The sequence below is a fragment of the Pteropus alecto genome, unplaced genomic scaffold (assembly GCF_000325575.1).
Source record: "Pteropus alecto unplaced genomic scaffold, ASM32557v1 scaffold18, whole genome shotgun sequence".
NCBI lineage: Eukaryota > Metazoa > Chordata > Mammalia > Chiroptera > Pteropodidae > Pteropus > Pteropus alecto.
In genome coordinates, this window is record NW_006440649.1 from 513,587 (window position 1) to 525,623 (window position 12,037).

A 12,037-nucleotide genomic window follows, 5' to 3' on the forward strand; every position below is an offset into this window, starting at 1 on the left:
CACATGAAAAAAAAAAAAAAGGCCAATTTTGGAGCGCACAGAAAATAAAAACAAAACCCGACTTTTCATTCGATAAAAAATCGCGTGCGCGTTTGTGGTCACCACGTCCTTGAAAACGGGCATTACGATGGACCCCTGCGGCCCGTGACGGACACGGGGCTGACTGTCACAGGACGCGCGTATCCAGACGCAGGGGGGTTACTGAGCAGACCGGCCCACGTCTCAACACAACGTGAGAGTTTTAATAACAAACGCGATGGTCACGCCACCTACCGGGGCTACACGGCACGGAGAAGGGGGCAAACGTCGGCGAGGAACTAAGGAACGGCACACGTCACCCCCACCCACATCATTCTATGACGAGGCCACGTCTCAGGAAGCAGAGAGTCTACATTTTTTTTGTATTTTGCCACAGAACTCGCTGCATCAGGCTGGCTGAGACTTTCCGTAGCTGGAAGACAGTTGAAAACTTGGGGTGCGGGACACGATGGTGAGAATTGTGGGACCTGTGTGTCTGAGGTGGCCAAGAAAACAGAGTGATTTTCTTCCCAAGGTCCTAGTTGGACGTTGGAAAGATGCCAACGCAGTAAACGCCCTTGTCCCGGACAAATCGGAGTTCACTGTGCCGTCAACTGCCAAAAAAGGCCACCCCAGCTTTCCACTGGGCCACTAACACCAAACACTCCGGGGTGTTAGGGACCTCTCTGCAGAGCCCATGTCCTACCTTTTCAGACAGACATCTTTATCTGTGGCAAAACTTTTATCATCGAATGAGAATTAAGTTTTTGTTTGTTCGGAAAAAGACAAGGACAAAGTATATATTTGAGTTGAGAGGATGTGAACGGAAAGGTCGTTGTAAGGGACGCACCCCAAGATGGCTGAGTCCCACCCTGGTATGATGCCCTCCCTTCGAATGAGGGCAGGACCCGTGACTTGCTTCTATTGAGGGTGTGGGGGGTGGGGTGGGGGTGCCACACAGCAGGAGGTGAGCAACAGGCAGGCGAGCAAAGCTTCATCTGCATTTGCAGCCGCTCCCCAGCGCCAGCATCACCGCCTCAGCCCCACCTCCGATCACCTAGGAGCACCGGTCCCCGGTGCCACAAAAGTTGGGGACCGCTGCCCTACGCTACATCAGAGATGGATGTCGCTTTCTTGGCAAGGCTACATTCCACGGCAAGGGTGGGCAGTTGTCACTCCCATAATTATGAGACATTATCATGTAAGGCTGGAGGGAGGGACTCTCCTGCAAGCATTGAAAATAAAAGCTGCCATCACATGAATTCCCCAGGGAGCTTGAGGGCAGCCTCCGGGAGGCTGTGGGCCTCAGTCCTACAACCACGAGCAACTGAAATCATGCCAACAACATGAACTTGGAAGAGCCCTCTCCCCAAGCTCCAAGTAAGGATGCAGCTCAGCCGGCACCTTGACGGCCACCTTGGGAGACCCAGCTAAGCCACCTGGGACTCCTGACCCAGGATCACTGAGAAATAAGAAATGTGTTGTTTCCGGCTGCTCAATTTATGGTAATTAATACTCTTGTACTTTTGTATACATCAAAAGGAAAATCTGACAGTGAAAATTCAAATGCGGGCTGGGATTTCTGCTTGAACTCGGGGGAGTTCACCCCTAGGACAGCGTTACCAAAATCCTAAATACAAAACGATAAAGTCAGAGGACAAATGAAAAAAAAAATACACATAACATCATTCAAAAAGGAGAAGGAAAACCACGCAAATATACACTGCAGAGTAACGAAGCTCTACAGAGGTATCCGGTGACATAAAGTACTGCAGTACTGAGGACGGCTCGGTTCCAATGACAAATTCATCGTCTTCGGTTCTTTCTGACAGAGAGTGGGGGGGCCCGCGGGAGGTGACGTCATGAACGGCACGAGTGCCCCCATCAGAGAGACCCCCGACACGACATGAAGACGGCATCTGTGGAGCCGGAAGGGGGTCGTCACCAGACACTGAACCAGCCGGTGCGCCCTGACCTTGGACCTCCCGCCTCCACGACCGTGAGAAACGCACGTCTGCTGTGTCGGCCACGCGGTCAGTGGTGTTTCTGCTACGGCGGCCTCAACGGACTCCGACAGCACCGCACCCCTCACCCTCTGCCGTGTTGGGCATTTAGAAAGAGTGACGTGTAACAAATGGGGTCTCTCAACCTCAGTACTGTGCACACTGGGGCTGGGGACACGGGGCTGGGTGACTCTCCATGGGGCCGTCCCGAGCATCCCCAGGGGCTAGCAGACGCCACTACACCCTCCTTCCACCCCCTGCAGCTCTGATGCTCACACCACCTACAGACACTACCAAACTTCAGCCACCAAAAAGACACGATCATTTACCGTGCCCCCGAAGAGCCAGGCCTTTTCAAATCGTCTGAGTAAAATCTTTCCACGACGTTACCGGCATTTTCCTAAGAAAATCAAGGACTGACTTTGTCTTTCAGCAGCCAGATCTTTCTGTTTTGTAAACGGAAGGTGTCCCGATGCGTAGAGACAGCACAGCTGTACCCGGGGCCTGGCTCACAGCCCCCACCCCGTGACGTCTGCCACACACACACACACACACACACGCGTCTGGGCACGGGCTCGCACAGGACCACGGAAAACGAGAATACGGGTCCTCAGGAGACCGGGGATCACGGGCAAATTCCGTCAGCCCGTTCCTCTATTTATCTTCACGCATCGTCCTTTTTCCGAGTGCGGAAGCTGCTGTTTGGGCTCTGGCGCTGCTTCCTCATCACAGATTCGTCTTCTCTCTGCGCTTATAAGTTGGGCTCCAAAGAACGGAACGTTTTCCCCGATACAGTGCTAACGTTTTAAAGGGTTTCTGCTGGTCCCCCTCAACGACATATCGTAATTTTTAAAAACCGATGTACTAACTGGACCAAAATCGACCCCACAGAAGATACCTACTCAACTGGCTTTTAAATGACTATTTCTTTGAAAGCCTAACTAATTCCAAAAAAGACTAGTGAACTAAAAAATGTACATATATATTCTTATTCGATACACACAGGAAAACATGCTTCGAACTGATCATAAACCTAACAGCAATATTGAGGCCACTTCAACTCTGTGGGTTCAATTTTACCGAAGTCAAGGGAAGCCAACAACCAACGGGTGTTTGGATGGGATGCACGCCTCCGACCAACCTGCTTGACGGTGGTGGTGCTTGTTTTTAGGAGTCAGTTTCACGTTTTTGACTCCAATGAGCAGGACGGTCCATCTTCACTTGGCAAAAATTAGCGTTTTGGACAAACCTCGCCACAATCGACTCATAACTTTGGGAAATAAAAGTTACCTATCCTCTTGTGTCTAAGACCTGCATGTCACAATGAAGATATTAGAAGAAAATCATGGCTTTTTAAAAATCGCGGTTTTAGGTTTCTGTTGCGTCATTTCACGCACATAAATGTGTATTAGAGTAGTATACCACCAAGTCCTCTGACTGCGGGAGGCTCCTGCTTTTCCCACGTTTAAGGAAAATGTCATATGCTGAATCATATGACATTAGGGAATCATATCATCAAGCTCCCTGCTGAATTTATGGTAATTAATACTCCTGTACTTAGGAAAAATGAGCACCTACTATGTTCAAAGCATGGTGCTTGGCCACACTGGGAGTTGAACAGGTGCACACACACGTGCACACAAACTCTACGAGAATGATTCTGACCCTTAACGGGGGCTTCCCGGGGCCCACGACAGGGAGCCTGCCCCACTGCGCTAAGGTTCGAAGTGAAATGCCACCCGCGTCTTTCAGAAGTTGGTCTGTGTCCTCTCTGCGAACAACGGTTTCGGCGGACACATGATGGGAAGCTTGAAATACCTGTGCTGGCTGCACGAGGATCAGGGTAGAAATGGGGGACACGGGGGTCCCGTGGCCTGATCTCGTCACATCTCCACCCCTTTCTAGCTCCAGGTCCAAGGGCAAGTTACGTGACTCAGTTCTGCCATCTCCAAATGGAAGATAACAAGGGCCCCTCTACGTGGGAGAGGTGACAGGCTTAAATGCTTTTCCATCAACCCTGAGACCAGGGCTTCAGGCACAGTAGAGATACAGTAATAGTAGCGATCACTCTTATTCGGCCAACCACACGCACCCCCAGAACCCGCCCAAAGCCGATTTGCTCGGAATAGTCAAGTGGTGACTTTTAAACACACAAGCGGCAGCTCCAAAGCCCGTCACCGCCAGCAGCGACCTCGGGGACTGTGTGCGGCTATGCACTTTCTAACGGACCTGGCTGCGGACACAGCTCGTGACCTGACACCTAGCTGGTGTCCGGAACGCCCTCCGTTTCCAGTTCAAGTTCTGAGAACTGCGCTGGACACTCTCCAAACCCTGCGACTCTGGCATAAAAGCGAGCAGAGCCTCTGCAGCCCCGGTGGGCCTCGAACGGAAGGAAGAAACAAAACCAGCACCGCCACCTACGACCACCATCGCGGCTTCTTAAGTCGCGCAATAGTGTCCATTCTCTTGCCTGCCCCAGTTTCGACTCCAGACACCTTCCATTAGCTGGATGCGAAGATCCTGCAGTTGTGACTGTGCAAAGAAGCCAGCACCGTCCCCGGAGAGTCACAGCCGCGTCCCCACCGCGCTGTGTAAGCAGGATCCGTGCGGGCTGCCGGCGTTGCTGCAGACGACCACCCCGACGACGATGATGACGACGATCTGCGGCCGCAGCCGTCAAGAAGCCGAAGGGGGAATTTCCTTTATAGCATTTCTCCTCTTTCCGACTCAATCTCTAGGTGGCAACGGCTCCTGTCACTCACAGTTCCCTTGCCGAAGCACTTAAGAAATGTGGTCGCAAGAGCAGTGTCGTGTAAGGGTTTCGTGTCATCCTTACGATGGCACAGGCATGTCCTGTGCCTCCCATTCGCTGGGAAGGCCGAGGTCTGCTCATCCCGCCCCCTACAAAATCTAAATTGCCGTTTAATTATCTTAAAAGGTAAAGCCACGAGCGCGTACTCGAGAGTTGGCCCTGGTGCGACAGACAGAAACGGCACGTCAGGGAGGTTCTTGCCAAGTGACTTTCTTCTCCTGAAACCATGAGCTGAGCACTTGCTGACTGACACCTGCAGTGCTGGCCGCACCCCATTCGAAGAGAAAGCTTCTCTCTCAAGAGCTCGCCCCGTCAGGGGACGTTCCCCGAAAATCCGCTCCAGCAGCTCTGTGTTTCCCCGGGGATGGACGAGCGTTGGTCACTTCGCGTCTGCGCTTCTAGCCCGGTGGGTAAGGCTCGCGCGGGTCCCTGGGGCTGAGGGCCGGGGAGCAGAGCAGCGGGCGCAGCGGCCCGAAGTGACCTCATCTCTGTCATCTGTCTTCTCGCACGAGAGCCGAGTTCATTTTTACTTCACAATCGGGGCTCACGTCAAGAAGCATTTTGAACGTGCGCATGAACATTGACGCATAATGCTCTCTGAAACTGGCTTGCAGACCAGTGGATTTTGGATGAAACAGGCTTGTTTTACCACTTTGCTTATCTCTTTCTCCTATGTCACTGAGCCAACATGTAGCTGCTGAAACATCTTCTTGGCCAATGACAATATGATTAAATCAATGAAAGCTATTGTAGTTTGACCCCAATGATAGGAAAATATATATACGGAAAAGCCCGGGGAGGAAATACACGAAAATATTAACAGTGGTTTCATCTTGGCTGAATTTTCTCATAGATTAATCTTCATTTACCAATGAGCATATGTGTATGGTTCCACAGTAAGAAAAAATTCCCTCCCAATATAACATTTTCTACTACCCTTAGTTGTATTTGTTTACTCGGAGTCAGATGGTCCAAAGTTATAATAAAATCAATGATTATTTTATGACCAGAGTCAGAGCAGCAGCACCATTTAAATATGGGAAAAAGCCAACGGAATAAAATGCAATCCTTAAAGGAATATTTCATGAAAATGTCTAAGATATATTGCTATATCTTGAAAAAAGTCGCTTTCAAGACAGAAAGTGCATGATGCTAAATGTGTACACACACACACACATACATACATACACACACACACAGAAGTTACTCTGCAAAATACTCTTACTAAACCTATCTTCTAAATGGGGTTATCCCTGTAGATGTGTGTGTGCTTTTCCCTCTGCAAAATCCTCTTACACCTATATTCGGGATGGGGTTATCCCTGTAGATGTGTGTGTGCTTTTCCATATTTTCAGATTTCCTCCTGCGAACACGAACTGTTTTCACATTCATTAAAATATAATGAAAGCGTGGCAATGTCTTCGGAAATAATCAGCGTGACAGCCTCGGCGCTTCCAAGTGGAAAACGAGCCTACGGGCTCGGGAGGGCAGAGAGCAGGGGTCTCCTGTTAGAAAATAATGCCACTCTCCTCAAGGAGCAGAAGCCATCCTTGGGGGAGGCTCCCCTCTGTGCCTGGCTGCCCTTCTGGGTTCATTAACGGCTGGCTGTGGCCTGCGTCCAAAACCTGGGTGCACCTCAGTGGAAGATGCTGACGTGACAGGCAAGGCGTCGAGTCCTGCGGTTACCTCTGTGTGCCTCCCAAGTGGCCACAGGGTCCCCTGTCAAACACTCGGTCCTCGCCTGTCTCTTCCCACATCTCCTCCGTCTGCCCAGGAGGCCGGCCCAGAAGGAAGCCTTCGTGAAGACGCTCGGGCTGCTAGGAGCAAAGCGTGGCTCGGATCGTCTGCATCACGCGAGCCCGACGATGCGCACGAGAGGAGAGGCACGGCTTCCCCTGTGCGTCCTCCTCCTGTCCACACGGTGAAAGGCCAAGTTCACGTACCCAAGAGCTCACAGCGGATGGCCCTGGGGGACACGGGCAGTTTCTGCCTCCACAGAAGAGCGTTTTGCTGTTTTTCTAACGGTTGTGGTCTTTGAGCTAATGTTTCCCATTAGGTCGTAAATTAATTTACGGATGTTAATCATCTCTAAGACGGAGAGGCTGGAAATAGATTCTGAGCAATGGACGCTAGGCCTTCGAACGAATTTGAGGAACACACACGGGCTGGGCGTGAAACCACTGAGACATTGAGATTTCACCCACAGACGCGGGAGTCATTTGGCACGACTATTCCTGTCCCTCTGGTAGCTGACTCATCTACGCGAGGTCATTCACTCACATGACGTGGCCTCTGGCGTTCTGGAAAATCAACCCGTGGCTTTTTCCGCAGACGTGAAGGCAGTCGACTCGCCCACTGAGGTGGCCTGGATCCCATAAACCTCGGCATCACAGCATCTCTCGATGCCCCAGTTTACATAAATAGCCACCACGACGAAAGGAAAACAACGCATCGTGAAACCAAGTAGTGAGCCAGGTTTTGGAATCACTCGGTCAGCAGCTCCCATTTCCACAGCCACGAGTCTCCTGAGATTTAAAATACAACGTGACACGCGGACAGTGCCAGTGAGCGGGTCTGTCCGTCTCGGTGTTACCGACATGGGGTCCACGTCAAGCAGCGTCCAGGACTCTACTCACTGGATGCCGGCAGCACCCCGCCCCCCGGAAAAATGTCTCCACATGTGGCCTGACGTCCCTTGGAGGTGGCGGGCAGTGGGGCGGTAGTGGTGGAGAGTCCCCGAGAGTCTCCGAGTTCGGGCGGTCACTTGTCATGGCACAGCAGGGAGGCCCTCGACTCCTGCGTCTCAGTTCCTTCCCAACGTCTGCGGTGTCCTTGCTAAGTGATCACATGATACTTGCCCGTATCATGTGCCTCGCCAATGTCCTCCAGCTCGACAGGCTGCAGCTGGTGTGCGCATGCCCCTCGTCACGGCTGCCCGCGTGCGTGAGGCCTGTGAGCCAGGGACGGTGTCTACCCTCTGAAACGCTCAAAAAGAAGGCCGAGAGTCAAAGTTTGCGACCCATGAAAAGGATGTGACCGTCAATGTCCAGCGTCCACCGATAAAGTTTTATTGGCACTCAACGACGACTGTGCACTTACGTGTGATGACAGCGGCGTGCACACCACAAACGCACAGCTGCAGAGCTGCGGCGCCGGCCCGCCCGCGAGGCCCGAACCGTCCGCTCTCTGGCCCTTGACGGAAAAGGTCTGGGAACCCTGCACTCCCGAAGATTTGCCCGTTTCTTCACAAGACAATCACACTGCACGGTGAGCAATCGAAGGCTCCAACAAAGTCCCGAGTCACCTATGAAGCGAGATGGCGATGCCACACACACAGCAGGCATTCAGCGTGTGCCCGGTTCTGTTCCACTGATGCTTACGCGCCCCCAAGACTGAATCCATGGCCAAGCAAAGTGTCGAAGAGCGACAGACCGCCCTCCCACCTTCCCTTGGAACGTTCGGAATACGGTTCCACCGCATCTCCAAAAGGATTGACCGATGGCGCCTCCGAACGACGGACGTGGCGTCACTAAATGACCTAGCAACTCCCCTCCCACGTACCTGCCCCAGAGAAACGAAGACACATGTTCGCACAAAATCTTGTACACGAGTATGCACGGCAGCATGATTGGTACCTAATGAACGATAACTACAACTCAGGTGCCCATCGATTCAGGAACGGATGGACAAAATGGGGTCTCATCCATACGGTGGAATATTATTTGGCCGTGAAAAAGATTCAGGCCACACAACGTGGGTGAACTTGGAAAACGCTAGGCTAAGTTAAAGCCAGTCCCAAACTCAACTCCATGAAGATTTCGTAAAATCTGGTTTTTGTTAACAAATGACGCTTTTCAAATATTTAAGTAGAACCTCAAAACTCTTACTCATTTACTTTGTTAAAACGATTTTTATACACTTGGTTATAAACAAAGATATCTCACTAAGACTCTTCCTTTAGTTAAATGTAAGCCCATCGTTGTACTTCTGATTGTTTTAAAACAAAGCAAAAATATTGTCCTAATTTTCCTCTTTATGTTTTAAACATTACAAAGGTTCCCTGTGTTCTTTTTGCTAAAAAAATTAAAGAAAACCAGAAAATACAAAAATAATAAATTCGAATCCTAAAATCCCATCTACTACAAGATAACAACAACTTTTACAGAAAAATATTTTTTTGGGGGGGTGGGAAGTAGGCCTCAAGTTTTAATTTGGGATGTGAGCTTCAACTCTCAAAGCCGATGTGTACCTATGACTGCTTTGCTGCTCTGGAAGCATCATCTCATTCGATCTATAAATAGTAATCTCCACGTCGCTCTAATACTTTCAAGGTTAACCAGCAAATCAATTTGCAAACAGACGCACATCGTATTAAGAAACTAATAAAGATACCGGAGGCCAATAAAATCTATACTCGTGTGCCCAATTACAATGAATTAACTCAGCTTAATTTCAATTCACAATGTTGACAAGACAGATTGATTTCAGAAGCTGACATCCTCTCCTGTTAAGACTCAGAAAGCTTGGTAATAGCTCGTTCGGTACCCAAAAGTCCTGGAAGGTAGTAAAAGTCCGATTCATCAGGTACAAGTGACGATGTAAATACTGATTTACTGATGCTCCATCTACTACCTTCGATTTCAGCAAGGAGAAAAATACCTGCTCCTTCTTCCGGAAACCTCATCTTAAAACAGGAGGTGTTTCGCTTTGGCAAAATGCAGTTCTGCATCTTTTCCTGAAACGGAATCCTTAAATGCATTTCAGGAAGAAGAGCAAACATTCAGCGGCAGGTGGAACACTCACCTTTATGGTGACTTCATGTGTAGACCCTCGGACCGATGAGCTCCCCAGCATCCGATCAGAGGAACCGCACAGCGTCTCCTGGGACCTGCCTGATGAGAAATGGGAGATTTGTAAAAACAAAAAAACAAAAAAACAAAAAAACAAACGAGCAAAAGACCTTAAAAATCTTTGGGAACTGTTTATTCACTGCTGACTTCTCTCATTCCTCCGTGTTTTCTCTTTCAAATCATATACACTGTTTTCCTTTTTCGTCCCAACTCAAAAACTTAACACATTTTGCTTCATAATCTCCGTTTTAAACTTTGACACAGACTATGTAGTTTTATTTGCAAAGTGGAAAAGTAGAAATTAAGACAGCCAGTCAGGTATTATTGTACGTGCAGAAGCCTTGAAAGCAAAGGGTCTCAAAGTAGGTAAGATTAATTTTTGCTCGGATATGGTGACTGCAATCATTTCATGATAAACTAATGCCCATGTGAAACATCGTTAAGGACTATACCATACGGCACCGATAAATTAAGCGCACACACCCCTGAGGGAGGAAATGATGCTTTAGAGAAACTTTAGACATGGTTTTGGATGGTGTGCCAACAGTCACGACAGGCCACGTTTATGTGTGTATATCCACCTCATACACACCAAGCTCAGGAAAACACAGAAACCACATTAGAATGTTTTTCCCCTGACCTGGGCTTCCCTAAAATAAGACACTGACTAATACGTCTCAACTTCTCCATTACTGCACTCATAAATTTCCATTTTATAAGCAGTTCCGCTCGCACTGATTTCTCAAGAACTCGGGTTTATCTCTCTCCTAAAAGGACAGTCGTCCCCCTATCAAAACTTTAAAACATTCAGTCACTGTAAACACTAAGCCGTCAATGAGCATCATTGCAGCGAAAATAAGACACTGACTAATACATCTCAACTTCTCCATTACTGCACTCATAAATTTCCATTTTATAAGCAGTTCCGCTCGCACTGATTTCTCAAGAACTCGGGTTTATCTCTCTCCTAAAAGGACAGTCGTCCCCCTATCAAAACTTTAAAACATTCAGTCACTGTAAACACTAAGCCGTCAATGAGCATCATTGCATGATATTTACCTTCTTCCTTACAAGATGTCTTGGGTTGTGAATGAATCCAGCCTCCTACCCAGTTCAAGTGATCTACGAACATCTACAAAGCCTGAGAACTCAACCAATGCGATGCCTGCCGATTTCTCTAAATTCCTGTTGAGGAGTTTTAAGTGATCATAAAAAGGTGCCAGGTGTAAGAGATTTGAAATCTGCAAGCGAAGCAATGAACGAAGATGTTTCTCATGAGTGAAATGAGACAGAACCTCTCGAAACGTCTAAGGTAATTCAAGTTATTTCTCATGAAGTCATGTTTACAGTTATGCTGCTTAAAAACAGAGGTTAAGAGGGTGCAGGTTCGTAGGCCCTCAGCATCGTTAGATTTCTAGAAAATATCACAAGGGAATATTAAGACTCAAGAAATAATCAGGGCCATTTTAAAAGTTTGCCACTAAAAAAAAAAACACTAATGATACAATATTTAAACAAAATTTGTCTACAACTCTTGGACAGAGATTAAAGGGGGGGTACCAGAGTGAAACAGCCACAAGAGATCATTAATTTTGCTTATGAGATGAAAATACATTTCATCACGAGAAACATTCTGTAGCGCAGATGTAATAGGACAATATTCCTTATAGTAACCTGACGTAAAAAAGCGAGTTACTCTCTTCAGGATTATATTGTAAATTACCAGGGGGAAAAATAGCCTTATGATAAAATTGCTAAATACCATGAAGTGTCAAAATATGAGCAGATGTCACCACAATACGCCCCAAATTGCCTGAAAATTAAAAGACTAAAATCCATAATAATTCATTAAGTAATTAATATATAAACAACTCTTATTACAAGCTGTTCATAAAAAAGCTTTAGAATCAAATCCTTATTCTTTGGTCCAAAAACAGATGGCAACTCACAAATTAGAGTCTTGGAACTGGAGATTAGCTTTTATATATGTTGTTAAACTCATTAAGTATAATTAGCATCGTCTGTGTTATAAATGCAAAAAAAAAAGGGAAATATGACTTTGGTTAATAACATTCTTCTGGTTAGGCAACATGTCGAGATTAATTAGTTTACTGCTAGAAACAAATTAAAATGACAAACCTGACCTTCCCATATTTGATCATTCCTGATTTTCCCCATTATCAGAACCCAAAGAGAACCACCATCGATACACGGTGCTGGCAAAAAGTTTGTGTTTGCGAAACCTTTGTGTGAAATGCAAATAACTTAGCAAACGGAATGCATTCTTCACTCTCAAAGGTAGCGGTGGATGTCCAGAGGGCTCCCGTATTTCGGTCGCCCCCGGCTCTCGGCAG

General features: G+C 47.9%; 1 protein-coding gene across 1 annotated transcript in view; it reads right to left on the minus strand.

Annotated features, from left to right (window-relative positions):
• The window catches only part of TBL1X (transducin beta like 1 X-linked), a 95,749-nt gene that overhangs the window by 42,381 nt on the left and 41,331 nt on the right, over positions 1 to 12,037 (minus strand). Inside the window, exon 2 of the mRNA XM_025050985.1 lies at positions 9,637 to 9,725. The gene's annotated coding sequence lies outside the window, so the exon portion shown is untranslated. The remainder of the gene's footprint in view (positions 1 to 9,636; positions 9,726 to 12,037) is intronic.